At 43.6% G+C, this 20,361-nt stretch overlaps 1 protein-coding gene across 1 annotated transcript in view; it reads left to right on the top strand.

The window, feature by feature from the left end:
• The window catches only part of HLCS (holocarboxylase synthetase), a 191,832-nt gene that overhangs the window by 159,601 nt on the left and 11,870 nt on the right, over positions 1-20,361 (top strand). The window lies entirely within an intron of this gene.

The raw sequence follows: 20,361 nt of genomic DNA, 5'->3' as shown, positions 1-20,361 counted from the left end.
GAGATTGTCTTTTCCTGTTCTGTGCAGCAGTGTCCTGAGTGCCTTGACGACAGGTAGCACATCTGCCCCCTGGGTTTTAAGGCGCACACTCCTTTCCATGGCTGGCCCGTGCCTTACTGGACACTGGTGTTATCTTGCTGCTTTTCCTCCGGGGGTCACAGCAGAAACCTGCTCCATCCATACTAACCGGCCCTTTCTTTCTTTCTTTTTTAAGATAACTAGAGGGATGCTTCTTTTTTTTCTTTGGCTGTGTTGGGTCTTCGTTGCCACGTGCAGGCTTTCTCTAGTTGCGGCCAGCAGGGGCTACTCTTCGTTGCGGTGCGCGGGCTTCTCACTGCGGTGGCTTCTTTTTTTGTGGAGCACGGGCTCTAGGCGTGCAGGCTTCAGTAGTTTGGCACACGGGTTCAGTAGTTGTGACACGCGAGTTCTAGAGCGCAGGCTCAGTAGCTGTGGCACACGGGCTTAGTTGCTCCGCGGCATGTGGGATCTTCCCGGACCAGGGCTCGAACCCGTGTCCCCTGCATGGGCAGGCGGATTCTTAACCACTGCACCACCAGGGAAGTCCTCCCTCTAGTAATCAATAGGGAATTTGTGGGAACATACTTTGAGGTTACATAGATATCCTGTTCCTCCATCCATCCTAACTGGCCCTTTGTAAGTGGTGAGAGGACACCGCATTCTAACCTGGGTTTTCTTTTTTCTTATCTTTCCCCCTCTTTTCTTTCCCTTTTCCTCTTCCCTTTGCAAAGATTGTTTTTTGGGGGGGCCTCCCCACAAGGTTTCTAAAGCCACGAAACATAATCCTCGTGCTTCTAGCAAACAGGCCCCTCTGAAACAGACACATTCTGCATGGCCCTGTGGCCCCCTGCTTATGTGGCACAGTGAGGGCCCCGCTTTCCAGGGCGCTGGTGCTGGGCTCAGCCCCAGCCTGCCCATTGGCGTTTTCCCCGTCACTCTCTATTTGTTTCATATGGTACAAACCCACGTAGAATAGGTTACATTTAATGGGGTGAGAAAAATCCACACTGTAAGAGCAAAGTCACAGGTGAGGTCAAGCTGCTTCCTCCCGTGAGGGAGAATGATTTTCTCCTCTGTGGCTCCCCGTACTGAAAATTCATACAAAGGCGCTCTTTTTATGTTTGATGTATTGCTTTTAGAAAACAAATCCTTCATGTTTTCTCATTTCTGGTTCCTACCTCTTGGCCGACCCAGCAGGAATTTGGCAGTTGAACGTGCTGCTTCTTGCAGAGGCTAAAAGCTGCCTCGCTGAGAGTCACTGGCTGCTGGGAAGCCTGGACCCCTGGCAAGGAGAACGGGGTGAACAGTGGGAGTGGCATTCCCGTTTGTAAAAATTAAAGGGCTTAATCCACTGCTGACGCTGATAGCGCAGAGTGTGGGCTCCTTACACCGTCCTTGCCGGCTGTAAGTATGTTTGGAAGTTTTTATAATCAAAAGTGTTTTTTAGGGTTACCCAAGGCGCAGCAAGGTGTGTATGGATTTTGTTTTGGACAAGCCCATACCTTGCTTTTTTCCCAACGTGAAATCTTTTCTATTATGATTCATGTTCCAGAAGATTTTCGATAAGTTATGTTGAACCCACTGTAAATATAAGCAAGCTCAAACTAAGGCACACCTTAATTTATTACTTCATTTTATTCTGTTTACAAAGCACATTATCCAACACCTGAATTCTTTCCTTTAAAAAAATCAGAAGCCACACCAGTGCCAGATCAACACAGATAGGCAGTGGTGGTAAACGGAATGACTTAAAATTCTGCTGACTCCATGATTTTTTTTTTAATGGAGAGAACACCAGAATTTGCCATCTCGTGCTTCTGGAAACTCAAGGGCTCTGCAGGCAGACTGAATTGATGGTTTGCCAGAAGGGTTATATAGCGTCGCCTGACCCTCCTTCCAGGGCAGACAGCCCCCCTTGCTTGTCTGAGTCTTGACAGACCAGATTGGAGCATTCCTGCTGCCTTCTGGATCTTTCTCCGTGGATGAACAGAAACATAAGACTCGGAGAAAAGCAGCCAAACACACAATACGTCTTTGTGATTTTTTTTTTTTTTTTCGGTACGCGGGCCTCTCACTGTTGTGGCCTCTCCCGTTGCGGAGCACAGGCTCCAGACGCGCAGGCTCAGAGGCCATGGCTCACAGGCCCAGCCGCTCCGCGGCACATGGGATCCTCCCGGACCAGGGCACGAACCCGTGTCCCCTGCATCGGCAGGTGGACTCCCAACCACTGCGCCACCAGGGAAGCCCTGTGATTATTTTTGTCTTTACTCAGAATATAGGAGCCAAGAGGACATGATAGGACAATGATGAATGAATTCACAATTCATTGAGCATCATTTTCACCCACTAAATTAGCCAAAATCCAAACCAAAAATGTTATTTTAACTGCACTTTATTTTATTTGTTGGTTTGTTTGTTTATGGCTGCATTGGGTCTTTGTTGCTGCGCACGGGCTTTCTCTAGTTGTGGCAAGCGGGGGCTACTCTTTTTTGCAGTACGTGGGCTTCTCATTGCGGTGGCTTCTCTTGTGCACAGCACGAGCTCTAGGCGTGCGGGCTTCAGTAGTTGTGGCTCGCGGGCTTAGTTGCTCCGAGGCATGTGGGATCTTCCCGGACCAGGGCTCGAACCTGTGACCCCTGCATTGGCAGGCAGAATCTTTAACCACTGTGCCACCAGGGAAGCCCCCAAAAACATGTTTTTAAATGATCTCCAAGACGGGGAAGGATATAATAAAACAGATACAGATACTCCTACACCTTGTTTAAATCTTGGTGGGAGTGTAAACTGGAAAACCCTTTTGAAAAGCAATTTGGAAGTAGTTATCAGGAATCATAAGTTCATATCCTTTGACCCAACAATCCTACTTCCAGTAACCTACCCTTAGAAATAATCAGATATATGGGAAAATCTATACTCTGGAAGATTTATAATTAAATACGTTGTATACAATCACTTGGAATACTATCCATCAACAGAAAGACTAACAATATAGAGAAATGGCCAGATCAATTAAAAAAGCAGGTTAAAATAAATTATAGTTAGTAGATTAAAGCCTTTTAAAACGTACATTTAGGGCTTCCCTGGTGGCGCAGTGGTGGAGAGTCCGCCTGCCGATGCAGGGGACGCAGGTTCGTGCCCTGGTCCGGGGAGATCCCACATGCCGCGGAGCGGCTGGGCCCGTGAGCCGTGGCCGCTGAGCCTGCGCGTCCGGAGCCTGTGCTCCGCAACGGGAGAGGCCACAGCAGTGAGAGGCCCGCGTACTGCAAAAAAATAAACAAAACAACGTACATCTGAGAAGGGAGTAGAAAATATGGAAAAGTGATAATAGTTGTTAGGATGAATGATTAAAGCTTTCATTTCTGGTTTTCAAACTACCTATATAGTATGATTATTATTATTAAATATCCTACATACTTCTACCTATATAGTATGATTACTGCTCTCATAGATTAAATATCCTACCTACTTCTAACCATGGTAAAGGAAAACAGTTTAACCTCCTTGAATGTAGAATTTATGATTATCTGAACAGAGATAAAATTGGAATTTCCTTTGTTGATGGGCACAAGCAAAATTATAGGCAAAATATTTAAATTACTTTAGTAGTTCAAGCCCAAAGTCATTCTTTAGCATACTTTAATTAATTGAATGCATTTGAAAAAAGTAGAACTGCATTAGAGAACTTTTTTCCCACCACACCAGACTACAGTTGTCAGACTCAAAGATTTCATTCTCTTTGTGACAGCTAATTGAGGGGGTGGTCTATACTGTTTAAGAAGCGTAAACAAATTATGTCAGGTGGCTTGTGTGGCTGTAGGAGATGGTTTATTTTGTTGCCTTTTTCTAATAGGATAATCAGTGCACTCATTTGCTAACTGGAGGGACTTTCTCATACCCACTAGAACTTTCTTAATCAAAGAACATATTCCTCGTCTTACACACACACACACACACACACACACACACACACACACACACACACTGCCCTACGAAAACAACAAAATCCAACTACTAGCGATTAAAGAACTCCTGCGTATGACTGCACCCCAGGCTATAGGAAATGGGGTGACTGCACTCGGAGCTCCCCCTTGCTCCAGGGTATTATGAATTCTTCATCTTTACGAAAGAACTTATTCATCCTCACTAAAAATCCTCTGAGTTTTTATAACTTCAGGATACCTTTAATAACACACTCATTTTCTATAATGATCTCCGGCTGTATCGCAGTGCATAAACCTCTCTTCCAGACCCCGCCCTCAAGTCTTCCTCTGCCTCATTACAGACAGGGTCTGCAGGAGGAACTTTCATCTTCCTCTTTGCGTTTGCATTTTAATGCTTATTGTAAAAAGCGGTAAGAGAAGTTCCAGGTAGTTTCACTATGTGAAAGCACAGCCAGCAATCATGATTTCATTAGAATGTTAAGTTCTGTTCACTGTTCTTGGCTTGCTGAGGGTCATTCACTGCGACAGCGTGAGCAGTGGGTCGAAAGGTGTGTCAGTACCCACGTTCCGCCGGAGAATTCACTCTGGTCCCCTGTACTGCGCTGCTTTGCTCTGCGCACGCGCATGCCCGGCCCAGCTGCATCATGGACCCAGCACACGGGTATGGTGGGTGATCAGCTGTGCCCCTCAGATTTGCTGGCTGCGTGTGTTCCTCAGAGGCGTTCTGCTGGGCGCTCCACGGGGCATTTAGTATGGGTGCAAGGGGGATGCGTTCACAGTACAGCTTCTGGAACACAAACTGCTATCTCTAGGATATGCCATGGTTTTATGGGGAATGGTCACCAAATGTTTACTAGAGGGAGTTGAGTGAATCCAGCAGAATGGGAACAGAAAGTAAACCTATGACCAAACTCCAGCCAACCCGAGAAATAACAAGTAAAAGAAACAAGCACGAGGCCGCTACATTGCATCAGGAGCCCTGACAGCCATTTGGTTGATGGGCCAACAGCAGAGGCATCTTCTGGCCTGGTCATCAGCACAGGTGGTCCGGATCTTTATCAGCCAGGAGACAATAACAACCACCAGCATTACTCAGCACTTGATAGCTTTATCAGGTGTTTTCACAGGTCTTTTAATCTTCCTTACCATCACGGGAGGTAGAATGGAGACAGACACAAGATGGTTCCTCTTTTTCCAGAATGTCCTTGTGATAGAGCATCTCCAGCTAGGGTGAAGTGTGCCCTGTGTTAATCTGGAGTGCCGGAGTTGCCTCCTGTCCTAGAGGAGATACCGCCCAGGAGCCATCCATCCCTTCCACCGGGTCAGTTAACTAGACGCCGGCAGTGTGCCAGGCACTCTGCTCAGGGTGCCCGTGCAGGGCGACCTGTTTCTTCCTCACGAGGCCCTGTGAGTTTAAGGGGTAGAGTCCAGTTTTATCTACGAAGAGATGCGGCCTTGGCATAGGTAGGTGACCCCCAGCAAAGCATCTCCATTGGGTTTTCTCTGACCCCCTGCTGTGGCAGAGGATCCCTGCTCCAGCAGTCCCTCAGTCTGGTGAGACCAAGTGCCTGCTGAATGGTGGCTGTGCTGGAGTTGGAATGGCCCAGGACTCTCCCAAAGATACACACTTAATTGCCAATTTCCTGTTAAGATTAGAGTGGTGCCTCATCCCACCTGGCCCTGGGGGATGCTCTTAGAAGAGCATCCAAAGCTGAGCTACACCAGGACTTGGAGTGGAAGTGACAGTGCCCTAGGCAAACCAAGGCGAGCTTATTTTCCACACGTGTTCACATCTTTAAATGTGATTCGGGTTTGCTCTGCCTTGACCTCTCCCCCTCCCCCGCCACTCTTCCCTGCATGAAGTGCGCTGTTTCCCCCTTAACACCTCTTACTGTCCTTACGACTTAGGTGCTTGCTGATTATCTGTACTGTCCTTTCCCCCGGCTTGATCAAACCTTCAGTGAGAATGCACCTTTACTTAAGATTTCTGTGCATATATCTCCCATATATCTAACATGGCATTTTAATTAATAGGAAATGTATATGTATATTACAGTAAATATATATATTTATTATTAAAAACTCCACCCCCCTGGACTTACTCTGTCCTTGTTTCCAATGGTTCAGGATACCTTAAAACACTTGGGTTTTTTTGAAGGAAAATGAAACAAAAAGCATGGGAAAGATTTATGTATTTACTTGGGGGAGGGGGAAATTAAACTTCTCATAATAGTTTTTAAATTAAATTTCATACTCGTCCAAATTCTTTCCTTCTCCACCCCTTCCTCTGATATTCCCTCACTCATTAAAGCACAGGATTTTGACGGTATTCACAGGGAAGCTCATTTACTGGAATAAAGAAGTTCTTTAAGTTTTAAATTTTGGAACATTACCAGTGGGTCTGAGCCTGGGTTTCAGATTTTACTGGCATTTTGTTGGCAGAGCAGGCTTTGCAGCCCGTCCTTATTTGAGCATGTTTCCTGACACCTTCAGCGGTATGGTCCTATGTTTTTTAGATTAAAAAAAAAAAAAAAGTTTAAATAGAAAAGAATATATAAACATATAAAGAAGATTGATTCTAAAGCATCCAGCAAAATAAAAGGGCAGTAAAAACTCTCAAAAATTAACAAATGGGAAGCACTTTCTTTTTAAAGAGGCAGGACAAAGACAAAGCTACGAGAAGAGAAATGTTTCAGGAAACCCCAGGAAAAGCTGCCTTTTCCTCTGTGCTCATTCTCCTCTCTACTCACAAGTGTCCTGTTGAAATAGGGTTGAGAATACTGTACTTCCACTGCACTGGGCACATGGTGGGTACCTGAGGTCACCAACTGAGGTGAAGGGAAAGCTTATGGAGGCGAGGGCAGGGCGACAGAACCCTACGTGTGGGGTGTCTCCAGAGACTGGCCACAGAGGGAATCCTTTGCCACCCCTGGGTCTGAAGGGGCAAGGGAGGAAATAGTATTTCCCAGAGCCCCCTGGAGGATCTGTGAGAGCAGAAAACAAGGCCCAATGTTGGGAAAGAGAGAGTGATTCTCTGAGACCCGGAGCTAGTGTCCTACTTAATTGGGGAAATCCTAAGAGCATTTCCCGAGGGCTGGGAGCAAGGGCAGGATACTCAGCTTCTGTTTAACATCATCCTAGAACTATTAGCCCATTCAGATAGATAAAAAAGTCAATTAGAGGCATGCAAATTGAAAAAGAAGTAAAACTATCTCTATTTGCGGTTGATATGATGGCACACCTGCGAAATCTTAGAGAATCAAAGATAAAACTAACTGAAACAATAGTGGAATTCAGTAAGGGAGCTGGGTATAAAATGTTCTGCTAGCAGGGAGCCCAACCAGAAGCCGGCCTCAGGGGGTCAACAGAGTTGGGCAGAAAATGGGATTGGGGAGGGAGGATTGGAAAATAACCATGTGAACGAAAATCTGTTCTAGAATTGGATTCTGAACAGGTTTAGTTCATGAGGGCCGTAAACCCAGCATGTCATGGAGCAAAGCCCCGCATTAAAGAAAGAGGCCCCTTGTCCCACTGAGTGAAGATTTCAGCTGGTGCTAAGCTTCCTGGTAGAGCAAGCTCTGGCATGTTGCTTGATCTGTGCCGGGCGAGGCGCAGGGAAGCCACTGGAGAGAGGTCTGAGCCTGAGAGGGAAAGAGGAAGGCTGATATCTAGGGCAGCAAGGTGGTGAAAGAAGCAATGGTTTGGGGGCCAGCTGGTAGGGGTAGGGAATTTTTCCTCATAATTACCCTTGAAATGGCAATGGTATTGGGGTGGAAAAACAGGGCCCATAAGTGGCAGGGGTGGAGCTTCCCTTTCTAGAGGAAGAAATTCATTGCCTTCACAATGCTCTGTCTGCCCAGATGTTTCAGCAGCCACGTGGCTCTGTAGGTAGGGAAACTGCTTATTATAGTATTGATATTTTATGGAAAATTGGTTAGGAGCGACCAGCATATTTGAAACTGAATGTGTATAGAGCAGGGGAAATACCTCTTCAGACATGCAAGGCAGAGGTAATAAACTTTGGGACAAGTGTGGTGGTATTTAATTTTTAAAAGTTTTGGTCAACTCTATTTCCATTCTTATAAAAGTAAGGACCCCATTTCGTCTTACTCTGAGTATAAATTTTCATAACTTTTCAGAAAAAAGTATACTTGAACAAATGTAAGACACTCCTTGCTCATAGATAGGGCAACTGAACACCACAAAGATGTCAGTTCTCTCCAAGATAATTTATAAATGATGCACCTTTACTAAAACTGCTTTTTGTTTTTGGTTTGTTTCTTTTAAGTGCAGACAGACAAGTAGATGCTAAAATTCATTTGAAAAATATATATATATGCAAGAAAACAATGAAAAAATACATATCCAGGAAACAATGAAAAAGAAAAGCCATGAGAGGGCCCTAGGCTTGATAGATTTTAAACACACTACAAAGCCTCTGTAATTAAAACGGTGCTTTACTGGCACATGAATAAATGGAGAGAGCAGCAGAAAGGAATAGGAAGTACAGAAATAGACCCAAGTACATACAGAAATTTAGTATATAATGAAGGTGGCATCTCAAGTTCCTAGGGCAAAGGTATAATTTTTAACAAAGGGTCCTGGGACAGTTTGAGAGACATTTGGGAAAAAAAGATAACATCAGTTCCATACCTTTCACCATATACAAAAGTAAGCTCCAAACGGATCAGAGTTCTAAATTTAAAAAGTGTAGCCCTTTAAGTACTAGAAATAAGTGAATGAGTTCCTGCATAACTTGGGTATAGGGAAAGGCTCTGAAGACACAAAAACAAGAGGCAGTAAAAGAAAAAAATCGATACATTTGACTATTTAAAAAGAAAAAGTAGGGCTTCCCTGGTGGCGCAGTGGTTGAGAGTCCGCCTGCTGATGCAGGGGACACAGGTTCGTGCCCCGGTCCGGGAAGATCCCACATGCCACAGAGCGGCTGGGCCCGTGAGCCATGGCCGCTGAGCCTGCGCGTCCGGAGCCTGTGCTCCGCAACGGGAGAGGCCACAACAGTGAGAGGCCCGCGTACCGCCAAAAAAAAAAAAGAAAAAGTAAATTGTGGTATGACAAAAACCACCATCAATAAAGTCAAAAGACAGTTAACTTGGAGAAAATATTGGTAAGATAACACAGATAAAGCATTAATATTTCCTAATATATTAGAAACTCTTAAAAATAGGCAAAAGACACGAACAGGTAATTCACTATATGTGTGTGTGTGTGTGTGTGTGAAGTGTAATGAAAACTGCGCATACAAGAGAAGTGCAGAGTACAACTACAGTGAAATACCACTCTTACATATCAGATTGGCAAAAACTAAAAAGTGTGATATCACACTCTATGGTAGTATCTCATGAAGTTAAATATACAGTTACTTATCCTGTGACCCAGAATCGCACTTCTAGGAATTTACCATGAAGATACATTGCCAACAGTACAAAAATACGTGTGAACAAGGGTATACATTATACATACTGTCATTTTTGGAAACTACCTAAATGCACATAGGAGAGTGGTTGAATAAACTATGCTCCATCCATCAATGCGACACAATGCAGCAGCTTTAGAAAAGAACAAGGAATAGCTCTATGAATGTCTAAACAGTGTTTTCAGGTTATATTAAATGAAAAAACCCAAAAGACAGTAGAATACAAAATGGTAACTTTCTGTAAAGAAGCAAGAGAAATGAGAAAATATGCAAGTATCTATGCATTTGTTCAGAAAGAAACACAGGAAGAATAAACCAGAAAGTAGTGAGATTAGTTCAATTGTTAATTATAGAAAAGAGTTTGATGGGGAGACTTAGATAGAAGGGATAAGTGGGGGGAAATGTGACACTTCTCAGAGTTTACTTTTCTGTACAGTTTTGTTTTTAATAAATTTATTTATTTAATTTATTTTTGGCTGCGTTGGGTCTTCCTTGCTGTGTGTGGGCTTTTCTCTAGTTGCGGCGAGCAAGGGATACTTTTTGTCGTGGTGCGCGGTCATCTCATTGTGGTGGCTTCTCTTGTTGTGGAGCCCTGGCTCTAGGCACACGGGCTTCAGTAGTTGTGGCGCGCGGGCTCAGTAACTGTGGCTCACAGGCTCTAGAGTGCAGGCTCAGTAGTTGTGGTGCACAGGCTTAGTTGTTCCATGGCATGTGGGATCTTTGCGGACCAGGGATTGAACCCGTGTCCCCTGCATTGGCAGGCGGATTCTTTTTCTTTTAAAGATTTTCAAAGTCTTCATTGAATTTGTTACAATATTGCTTCTGTTTTATTTTTTGGGCTTGAGGCATGTGGGATCTTAGCTAACCGACCAGGGATTGAACCTGCACCGCCTGCATTGGAAGGCGAAGACTTAACCACTGGACTGCCAGGGAAGTCCTGGCAGGCGGATTCTTAACCGCTCTGTCACTGGGAAGTCCCTCTGTACAGTTTTGACTCTTGGAACCAAGATAAAGAATAAAGAAACAAGGAGGGAGGGGAGCACGACCCTATAATGGAATACGGAAGTACAGTTAAACCTCACCTTATTTCAGAGACTAACATAACCACACTCAGGTAAGAGAGAAAAAGAACAAACCCTAAAAACTTTAAAACACAATATTTGACTATATAGCCTTAGGCTAAAGACAGAAAAAAACTATAGATAAATATTGAACCCTAGTTAGCAAGTTTGTTTTTCACAGTAGCGTGGGTCAGCAATTGTGAAACCACTTTTTGCATGTTAGAGTATTGAGCAAATAAGTCAATATATTTGAGATAATGAGAGCCAGACCTCATTATTGGAGAAGGAGGTTACAAATATAAAAAGGGGCAGAATAAAGTGGACCTAGTGCTGTTGGATTGGAACTGGGAGTTTTCAACGAATTCATGGTTTTTAAGTTGGATGGATGGATGGATGGATAGATGGAAAGAAGGAAGGAAACACACATACTTTATTGTTCTTTCCTAACACCCAGATTTGCTTTTTAAATACCATTCTCCAGTAAAAGGAACCAGAGCTCCTTGGAGAAAAGGCCAGTTCCAGGGGCTGGTTCTGAGGAAGTTCAAGATGGTTGTGGAACCTCTTCTTAGGCCAAAAAAGTAAGGAAGTGCTGAAAGATGATAGGCACTTGTCAGTAGGAGACAGACACCAGCTTGAAGGAGCTTCTCCTTGCCAAATCTGGCATAATATGAGCATCAGAATAAATAATGATAGGAAATTAAATATTCTCTTGGGTAAATAAGGCTCCACAAGTCCATTCTGCTGTAAAGAAAGGAAGAAAGAAAAGTAAGTGCGGGGAGAAGAAAAGGCTCTTCCTTATAGTAGCATCCCAACAAGTACACATGGAAGAAATGATGGAATCAGAAAAACCACTCTTCGGCAACCATCAAACAAATAATTGATTCAAGTAAAATCCTCCACAGATGCTAACACTAGTAGATGAAATTTCATGAGGAACATGATATGTATTTTATCTCCCCAGAAGTACTTAATTAACTACAGTGGAAAAACAATAACTTTACAGTGGAAAAGCTAGCACACACCACCCTACCCAAGTGGCTCAAAGTTAACTCACCAATACTGGGACAAGGCAACACTGTGTGCTTCCTGATACCATGCACTGAGAAGGATACACTCTCACTAATGTGTGTTTCTGCCAAAATGCTAATTTGAGTCTAATCATGAGATTTCAGATCATCTAAATTGAAGGACAGGGACTTCCCTGGTGGTCCAGTGGCCAAGACACCACGCTCCCAATGCAGTGGGCGCGGGTTCAATCCCTGGTTGGGGAACTAGATCCCCCATGCCACAACTAAGAAGTCCGCATGCTGCAACTGAAAAAAAAGATTCCACGTGCCGCAACTAAGACCCGGCACAGCCAAAATAAATAAATATTAAACAATAAATAAATACATAAATAAATTGAAGGACATTTCATAAAATAACTGCCTCCACTCTTCAATAAATGTCTAGGTCATGAAAGACAAAATGAAGAACAGAACCAGATTAGAGAGACTAAGGAGACATGGCAACTAAATGCAACCCATGATCCTGGATTAGATCCTCAACCAGAAGGCAGATTGTGTGTTACTGTGAAGGGCCTTGTTGGGACAATGGATGAAACTTGACCAAATTCTGTAGATTAGGTCATGCGTCGGCAGACTATGGCCTGCTACCAGTTTTTGTACCACCTAAGCACGCAGAATTTTGTTTTTACATTTTTAAATGGTTGGAAAAAATTTTTTTTAAGTAAAATGTCTATGACATCTTGGGAAAGGCAAAACTATAGAGACAGTATAAAGATCAGTGGCTGCCAGGGGTGAGGGAAGGAAAAGAAGGATGAATAGGTGGAGCACAGGGGATTTTTTACGGCAGTGAAACTATTTTATATGATACTGTAGTGGTGGATAGATGTCATTATACATTTGTCAAAAAACCCATGAAACTGTACAATACAAAGAGTGAATCCTACTATTAAACTATGGGCTTTAGTTAATAACAATGTATTAATATACAATTATATCAATTATAGCAAATGTACCACACTAATATAAGATGTTAATTATAGGGAAACTGGGATGGGGTGGGCGTTGAGGGAGTATATGGGAACCCTGTACATTCTGCTCGGGTTTTCCTTTTCTGGTTTTTTTGGGGGGGCTGTTTCTTTGTTTTGGCCACGCTGCACGGCGTGCGCGATCTTAGTTCCCCGACAGGACTCGAACCATGGCCCCCTGCAGTGGAAGCATGGAGTCCTAACCACTGGACTGCCAGGGAATTCCCTGCTCAGTTTTTCTATAAACCTAAAGCCACTCAAAAAAGGAAGTCTGTTAATTAAAATAAATTCTGTATTGTGACACGAGCATTATATGAAATTCAAATTCCTGTGTCTATAAAGTTTTGTTGAAACGCAGCCAGATTTATTTATTTACATATTGTCTACAGTTGCTTTTTTGCTCAGACAGCAGGGTTGAATGGTTGCAACAGAAACCATAGGGCTCACAAAAGACTAAAATATTTACTATCTGGCCTTTACGGAAAAAGTTTGCTGACCCCCGGATTAGATAGCCGTGTTGTATCAATGGTAAGTTCCTGATTTTGATAATTGTACTCTGATTATGTAAAACAATACCCTTAATTTTTAGGAAAGACACACTGAAGTATATAGGGATAAAGAGACATTATGGCTGCAACTTACTATCACATAGTTCAGAAAAAAGAATTATGGACAGGCAGACAGATATGGAGAAGCCTATTCGGTAAAAAGTTAACAGTTGGGAAATCTGGGTGCTGGGTGAAGGGCATGTAGGAATTCTTTATACTATATCCTTGCAAGTTTTCTGTAAGTCTGATATTATTTCAAAGTAAAAGGTTAAAAACAAAATGAAAAACAAAATATCATCAGTCTTAGAACCAACCAGACCTTGATTTGAATTCCTGATTTGCTGACTCAGTGGCCTATTTATAGAAGTGGTTTTGCCTTTCCAAGCCTGTGTCCTCATCTGACTTGTAAAGCTTAGATGAGATAATGCATGTAAAGTGCAGAAAATCGGCACTGATTCCAGGTGACCGAGTTGAGACATCTACAGTGCCTTCAGGAAAATGATTCCCAGATGTCTGCTTGGAGACAGATATGGTCAAGATGAGCCAGTGTCCATCTTCTGAAATGGCAGCTGCGTTTCAAAACAGAAGGCCCTCTGTTGGGATAAATGAGCCATGGTGATGGCTCCATGGTGGAGCCCCTCCACACCCAGTTGAAGATGATGGACTCTGAGAAGTGGGTTGAGAAGATCCTGTGATCTGGGGACTCCTAGTGGAGGGGTTAGACATGATCTGAGTTCCCATTTTTGGTGGCAAGTTTAACTATGCCGAGGATCTAGGGTCAGGACTGTCTTGTAGGCTTGGCCTCGGAGGTAGCTGTGGGTGCCATAGTTCAGTCTCCACAAGTTTAGCCGTCCATCTGTGAATTCTGCAACAGCACTGGTCTGAGGTAGGAGGTGATGCTCAGACATCCAGTATTTATGGTGCAGTGTCAGGGGTAAGAAACAATGGTTTGTATTCATCTTGAATAATACAGACCAGCATCAACAAATGCCTGATGTACTAGCAAGGTGCCTCATTCTGGAAGCTGAACCCGCAGGACTCCCTCCCTGTGAGCAGTTAAATGATTTAGCAGTAGTGTAGATGCTGTTCTGTATGATGTTGGAAATGGGGAAGATTAGATGAAAATCTATGAATGATTGGTATGCTAGGAGATATGGAAATCTAACAGCGCATCTGACCCACAGACATCCTTCAGCAGAAATACAGGTGGGGCCTCTGCTTCTGGGGAACACCCAGGGGGAAGGTGGTGATGGTTCTGCTCTTGAGCAGTCCAGATTCCCACTTCGCCTCTGACTGAAATGCGCATCCTCTTATACAGAAAACACAAAGGAATATGATCGAAAGCTTACTTATTTGACAGCGTTCCAAAAAGGTGGATTGATGACAGGTCACTGTAGTTTTAAGTGTCCAACCCAGAAGCTAATGGAAGAATATATTAGTAAAACTGTTGTGCCGCTGTGTATAAGTGACCAAAGGTATTTGTAAGCAACAACCTAAATAATGTGTTATTTTTAAAAAGCCGGATAGCTAGTTCAACCAACGGTTTATAGCTTTGCTGAGTGGGTTCAGAGACCCTAGAACTGGAAGTGAGGATTCTGCATCCCAGTTGTGTTCATCTAAGAGCTTTTTAGTCCAGGTTCAGATCACGTTAGTGTGTGTGTAGGTAAGAGAGATGGGGGAGGCGGGCGAGAGGTACAGAGAAGAGGCATTTCCTCTAGAATTTGTGAAGGGTCCCGAAACATACACTTTCCACCACTGTTCTCCTCCCCATCTTCTCTCTGACCATCCTTTTTATCTCCAAGAAGAGGAAATTGAAGGCCTTCTGGGATCTACACAACAAAGAGCAAGTGATACATTTAAGCCCCTACCCTGTGTCAAAGCATCTTGTGTATTCCTTCACGCTCCAATCTTTCGGAGAGCGAGACCATTTCCTAGGTGACTGAAGAGGGGGAGAGACATGCCCCTTACTCAGTGTTAGCTCGTATCAACAACGGGGTTTGAATCCAGATCTGTCCCATTTCCTGTCTGAGTCATCTCCACCGCAATGTTTCTCAAGTTCCTCTGGAACCTTTCCTTTCCTGCCAGGAGCAATCTCAGCTTTGCCCCCCCACATGGCTAGCTCTCCGTTCAGAAGTCACTGGTCAGGGTCCAGCACCTTCCACCCTAGACCACAGCCCCATGCATGGCAGAGCCCTCCCACCCTCCTTGCTCCAGTCTGCGTGTTCTTGGGAGCAGAAAACACTACTCATTTACTTTCAAAAAATAATCCTGTGCATTCTTGAATAGAAGGCAACCGTTTAAAAAATTGATTGTACTGTTAGAGTAAGACTCTTTAAAAAATAAAATATCTTTATATTTTAGCTTGTTAACTTTTTAAAAACTGATGCCCAAATATAATAGTTGGTGTTCACAATCTAATACATTTGAAAGAAACAGTTTTTGAAATGAAGTTTAACACAGTTTCCTTTGAACTACACAGAAGTAAATACAGTTATGAATAGTGAGAGTTCATCTTCTAGTAAAGGTTTTCAAAATCAGAAATAAGTTGTTATCCATCAGTGTGTGACTGCCTGGGTCCTCTTCTCCTTCCACCTCATCCCTACCCCCCGTATTGGGTCCTTTTTTCACATAGAAAACATGGAGGGGTGGGGGATTCTCTGAGAATGTCTTTCTGAAGCCTTGGGAGAGGGAGAGTCTCAACTGAGAAGACTGGGGGGAGAAGACAGGGCACAGCACAGGTACCGGCAGCTGATGAAGCTCCTCAGGGCTCCCAGGGTGGAGACCCCCAAGGATGCTGGCAGCCTTCTGCATGCCATCTCCCCAGCTCTGAGGGAGCCTGTGCGTGGACGGTAACTGGGCTCAGCCCGCCACCTCACACAAGGCACATGCTCCACCAGGGAACGAGTGGGAGGGACAGGCATCGCCGTTCGTGCATTACAGGAGGATTCATTCGTACAGTGAGCCTGGTAAAGCTCGGACAGTGGGCTGCTCTTGGGTTGCAGATCTGCGATCTCTCAGAAAGGAGGAGGTTTTTCTGCTAGTGAGCTGTAGGTTAAAGAAAAGTTGGATTTTAATAAATCTTTTCTTTAATAGCATTTTTCCTGATTTTAAAATGAATGCACTCCAAATATAGAAATAGTGGAAAATTCAGAAAAGCATAAAGAAAATAAACACTTGAAATCTTACCACCCAGAGATTACTTAGAATAGCATAATGAAGAAATTTAAATCATCATATAATTCTGCTTCCACTTTCTGGAGATAACCACTGTTAATGGGTGTCCTGTGTTCTTCTACATATGCACGTAGGAATACATAGTTTACATAGATGGGATCATACCATGATGCTATTTTTAAGCCTTTTTTATTATCAACGTAATAAAAATGTGTCCATAACTAAATATCTACATTATTTTAAGAGTTCCAAAATAAGCAATTTTTCCAGTCAGCAGGAACTTTTTTCGTAAAATATATCATGTGTGTGTATAGTATTTTTTAAGGGGAAAAAGTATAGAAGAACATACATTTCTAATGAGAAGAAGGACTTCTTTGGATGACTTTTCTGCTTTGTAGTTTGCTGTATTTTTCCAATAATTACGCTCCTTAAACTAACCACAGCTAATATTTTGGTATATTTCCTAACAATTTTTAAAAGTATATTTTAAAGCATCATTGGAATCGTGCTGTATATAGGATTTTCTACCCTCTTTAAGTCATCTAGTGGCGTTCAATGGACATTTGCCTGTATCACTGATGGCTATATGATGTTTTTTCATGTGGGGATACTATGATTTTTTTTTCTTTCCTCTGTCATGGACAGTTTGTACTATTTATGATTTTTTTCACTGTGTAATGCTGTGATGAATAGTTGTGTCCCTGAATTATTTTGTTTCCCTGTCTCAATACTCCTCAGAATTCAATCTTAGGAGTATAGGCACTGAGTCAGAAGGTGTAAACCGCTTAAGGCTCCCATTGCATATGAACAGACTGGCTTTAAGAGTTTCTGCTCATTAATTACTTACCAAATAAGGTCTTGCTCATTGGTTATAATAAAATGTGTGCTGAAGGTGACTGTTATTATCTTATTTTTAAAGCAGATCTTTCAGTCCTATTCATCGAAATATTTACAAATATTATATTTAAACATAAAAACCATGCTTCTTTCCCCCAAATTTTTCAAAAGTATTTTAAAATTAAAGGTAAGCAGTCATCTTAAAGAAAGTTTAAAAAAATAAAGAAAACAATCATCCTAATGTAGCCACAGTTATTGTTTTGTCAAATCTCCTTCCTCCCTTTTTCTGTGAATTTTACACATTTGGGATAAAAGTATATGTAGTTTAGTATCCTGCTTTTTAAATTGAACATTCTATTGAAAGCATTTCTTCCGTGTTGCTATGTAGTCTTCATAACTGTCATTTTTAATGGTTACAAATTATTCCACTGACCTCATGTAATGTAATTTACGTAACCATTCCCTACGGAACTCTTATGTAATTTCCAGTTTTTTACTTTTATCACACAGTGGTGAATGTGGGCTATTTCCTTAGGTTTGAATCCTCAAAGTGGATTGACTGGGTCTGGATTTAAACTTTTGTTCATTCAGAATTTTCACTAACTCATAGTGGCCTGTCTTCTTGGTTAGTTTTTTTAAAAAATAAGTTTATTTGTTTACTTATTTATTTTGGGGCTGCATTGGGTCTTTCTTGCTGTGTGCAGGCTTCCTCTAGTTGCGGCGAGCAGGGGCTACTCTTCCTTACAGTGCACGGGCTTCTTATTGCGGTAGCTTCTCTTGTTGCGGAGCATGGGCTCTAGGCGCACGGGCTTCAGTAGTTGTGGCACGTGGGCTCAGTAGTTGTGGCTCGCGGGCTCTAGAGCACAGGCTCAGTGGTTGTGGCGCACAGGCTTAGTTGCTCCACGGCATGTGGGATCTACCCAGACCAGGGCTCGAACCTGTGTGCCCTGCATTGGCAGGCGGATTCTAAACCACTGCACCTCCAGGGAAGTCCCTTGGTTAGTTTTAATTATTGAAACTTAATTCCAACAACAACGTGAAATTCAGGACGTTCCGTTTGGCAGGGAACCCAGTAGGAACTGTGATGTCCTTAGTAACAAAGTGGTCAGGACGCTGTCCTGTTTGCCAAGTGAGCCTTGGGAGCTCTGGATGTTTCAGACCAAAGGGAAGTGTACAAAAACAGAGCACTTTCCTCGTGTGCCCTGTTGGTATACAGTGCCTGCCCTCTGCTGCCACTCACAGAAACCATTTATTAAGCAGCCTTTGCCAACAAGGAGAAAAAGCACAGAGGCAGGGAGGTAGTCATTATGTAACCCCCTCCTTTTTTTTTTATTCTATTTTCCCCTCCTTTTTCTATTTCCTTTTGTGAGAATGACATCAACTCGGGATGGAAATGCATTTATGGTGTCTCCTTTCTGCTAAAGTAACCTAGAGACTTCATCTTCAGAGATGCAAAATTGAGATTTTGCAAACGTTCATAAATACTTCTTTGTTGACCGTGAGCCGTGTGGTTTGGCCCCCAGAGTTATCTTAGATAGCACAAATAAATCTGGCGGCCTCCACTGGCCTCAAACTAAGCATGACACCACCCCCAGTCCCCCACCCCCCCCATTGTCTCCCTCCTTTCAGAATTTCCTCTTGGCCTTCAGCAGCACAAGCTCAGTCTTCTCATCAATTGCCCTGTTAACTGCTGCCAAAGCTCCAGCAGTTTAGTGCATATGTTCCCTTCATCATTTCTCTTTGTTCTAGAAAAGGCTGTGCTTGGTTTCTGAACCTCCCCGCCTCCCCTCGCCTAATTCCACCATCACCACCGCTTCCTAGAGACATGACCTTCTACTGTCTACATGTTCATTTACAGAACATCCTAGATTTCTGCATGGCGAGAGCCTTCACAATCTGCTCACACGTGCAAAATCATCCCCCGCACCCCTTCCCACAGAAAACTTTGTTAGGCGTCCTCGCCCCAGAGCTCGTGCCGTAGGAGCCCAGGTGAAGGGCTGCTGGGTCTCTCTGGTAAGCAAGAGGCCCCTAGGAGACAATGTTACCTCCCTGCGCAGTTAAAGATTCCTTCTTAGGGTTTTCTGCCGCTCCAACGCAAGAAAAGGACGCTTTATTCTTGGAGCCCAACAGTGTATAGGCAGAGTCGATCTCAATGGGTTATTCATGGTGTCCAAGAGAAATACTTCTGGAGCTGTATTTCATGTGAGATGGAAGTGGGCTTGGCACCCAGACAGGGGGGCTGGCTGCTCGCTGGGAATGCCCCGTGGCTGTCAGACCAGCCCGGCCCCTGCCTGATGTGGCCAGGCTCTTCTTAGCAAGTCAAGGGGGCTTCTGGCTCCTCCCCACCAGGCCTGCCTGCGCCCTGCGAGGCTCTGCCAGCCCGCGTGCGTGCGCAGAGACCCCCTGGTTGTTTTGGCCTTGTATTTTCTGTCTCTTACCATGTGTAAAGTTCCACCCCGTTCCCCGAGCCGGGAGGAGAGGATGAAGGGCTCTCAGAGCGTAGTCCCTCTCCTCAGCACGGGGATGCTGTGGAAACCCTGCAATCGTTCGTGGAAACTTTGTTTGTGCAAAATACCACCTCGCTGTCATTCCTGCCCTTGCCACTTCCCTCCCCCAGAAATGTATTTCAAAGAGGCCTCTGCAGCGGCACTGACCGTGGACAAACTTGATGTTTCGCTTTGTCTGATAAACCTGCTCAGTACCTGGTCAGCAACTCCTGGGGAGGCACAGGAAAACCTTCCTAACGTGGAGTTAAATGTGTAGAATGGAACTGGGAGGAAATTCTCAGAGTGAGGGATTTTTTTCCCTTTCCTTTTCTGGGGAAAAAAGAGAGAAAAGAAAAAAAAGTTAATGTCGACTCATTTGGTGGAGATATAGTGCACTTTTCTAACTATCCCCCAAAGGGAAGTTTGTATTCTTTTAAATAAAACCATTTTAAAAGCAGAACTCAAGCCTAAAAGGATCCAAGGTTCTCCTGAGTTCTCAGAAGGTGTAGATTTATTTACTATAGTTAAAACATAATTAGTTCTCAGGGGATAGTGTGTGTTTTAAACAGCTTTATTGCCACCATATTAGTTTTCTGAATAATCAGAAACTTCTGTTATGATTATGTTCTAGTGTTCAGACAGAAACGCACTGTAAGTAGAAACAAATGTCAGGAATTGCTAGTTGTCGTTCGAAGAAGGGACACCACATCGGCGGGGGAAGAAAGAATCTGATAGGGTATTCCAAGGAAATGTAATCTAACAATGTCTTGAATAAACCTAATGACAGCTTGGGCAGGTACACGTGCACACACACTGCCCCCCCCCCAACC

The sequence above is a fragment of the Phocoena phocoena genome, chromosome 4 (genome assembly GCF_963924675.1).
Source record: "Phocoena phocoena chromosome 4, mPhoPho1.1, whole genome shotgun sequence".
NCBI classification, from domain to species: Eukaryota; Metazoa; Chordata; class Mammalia; order Artiodactyla; family Phocoenidae; genus Phocoena; species Phocoena phocoena.
The sequence above is the reverse complement of the archived record's forward strand: the minus strand, read 5'-3'. Positions and strand labels throughout refer to the sequence as shown.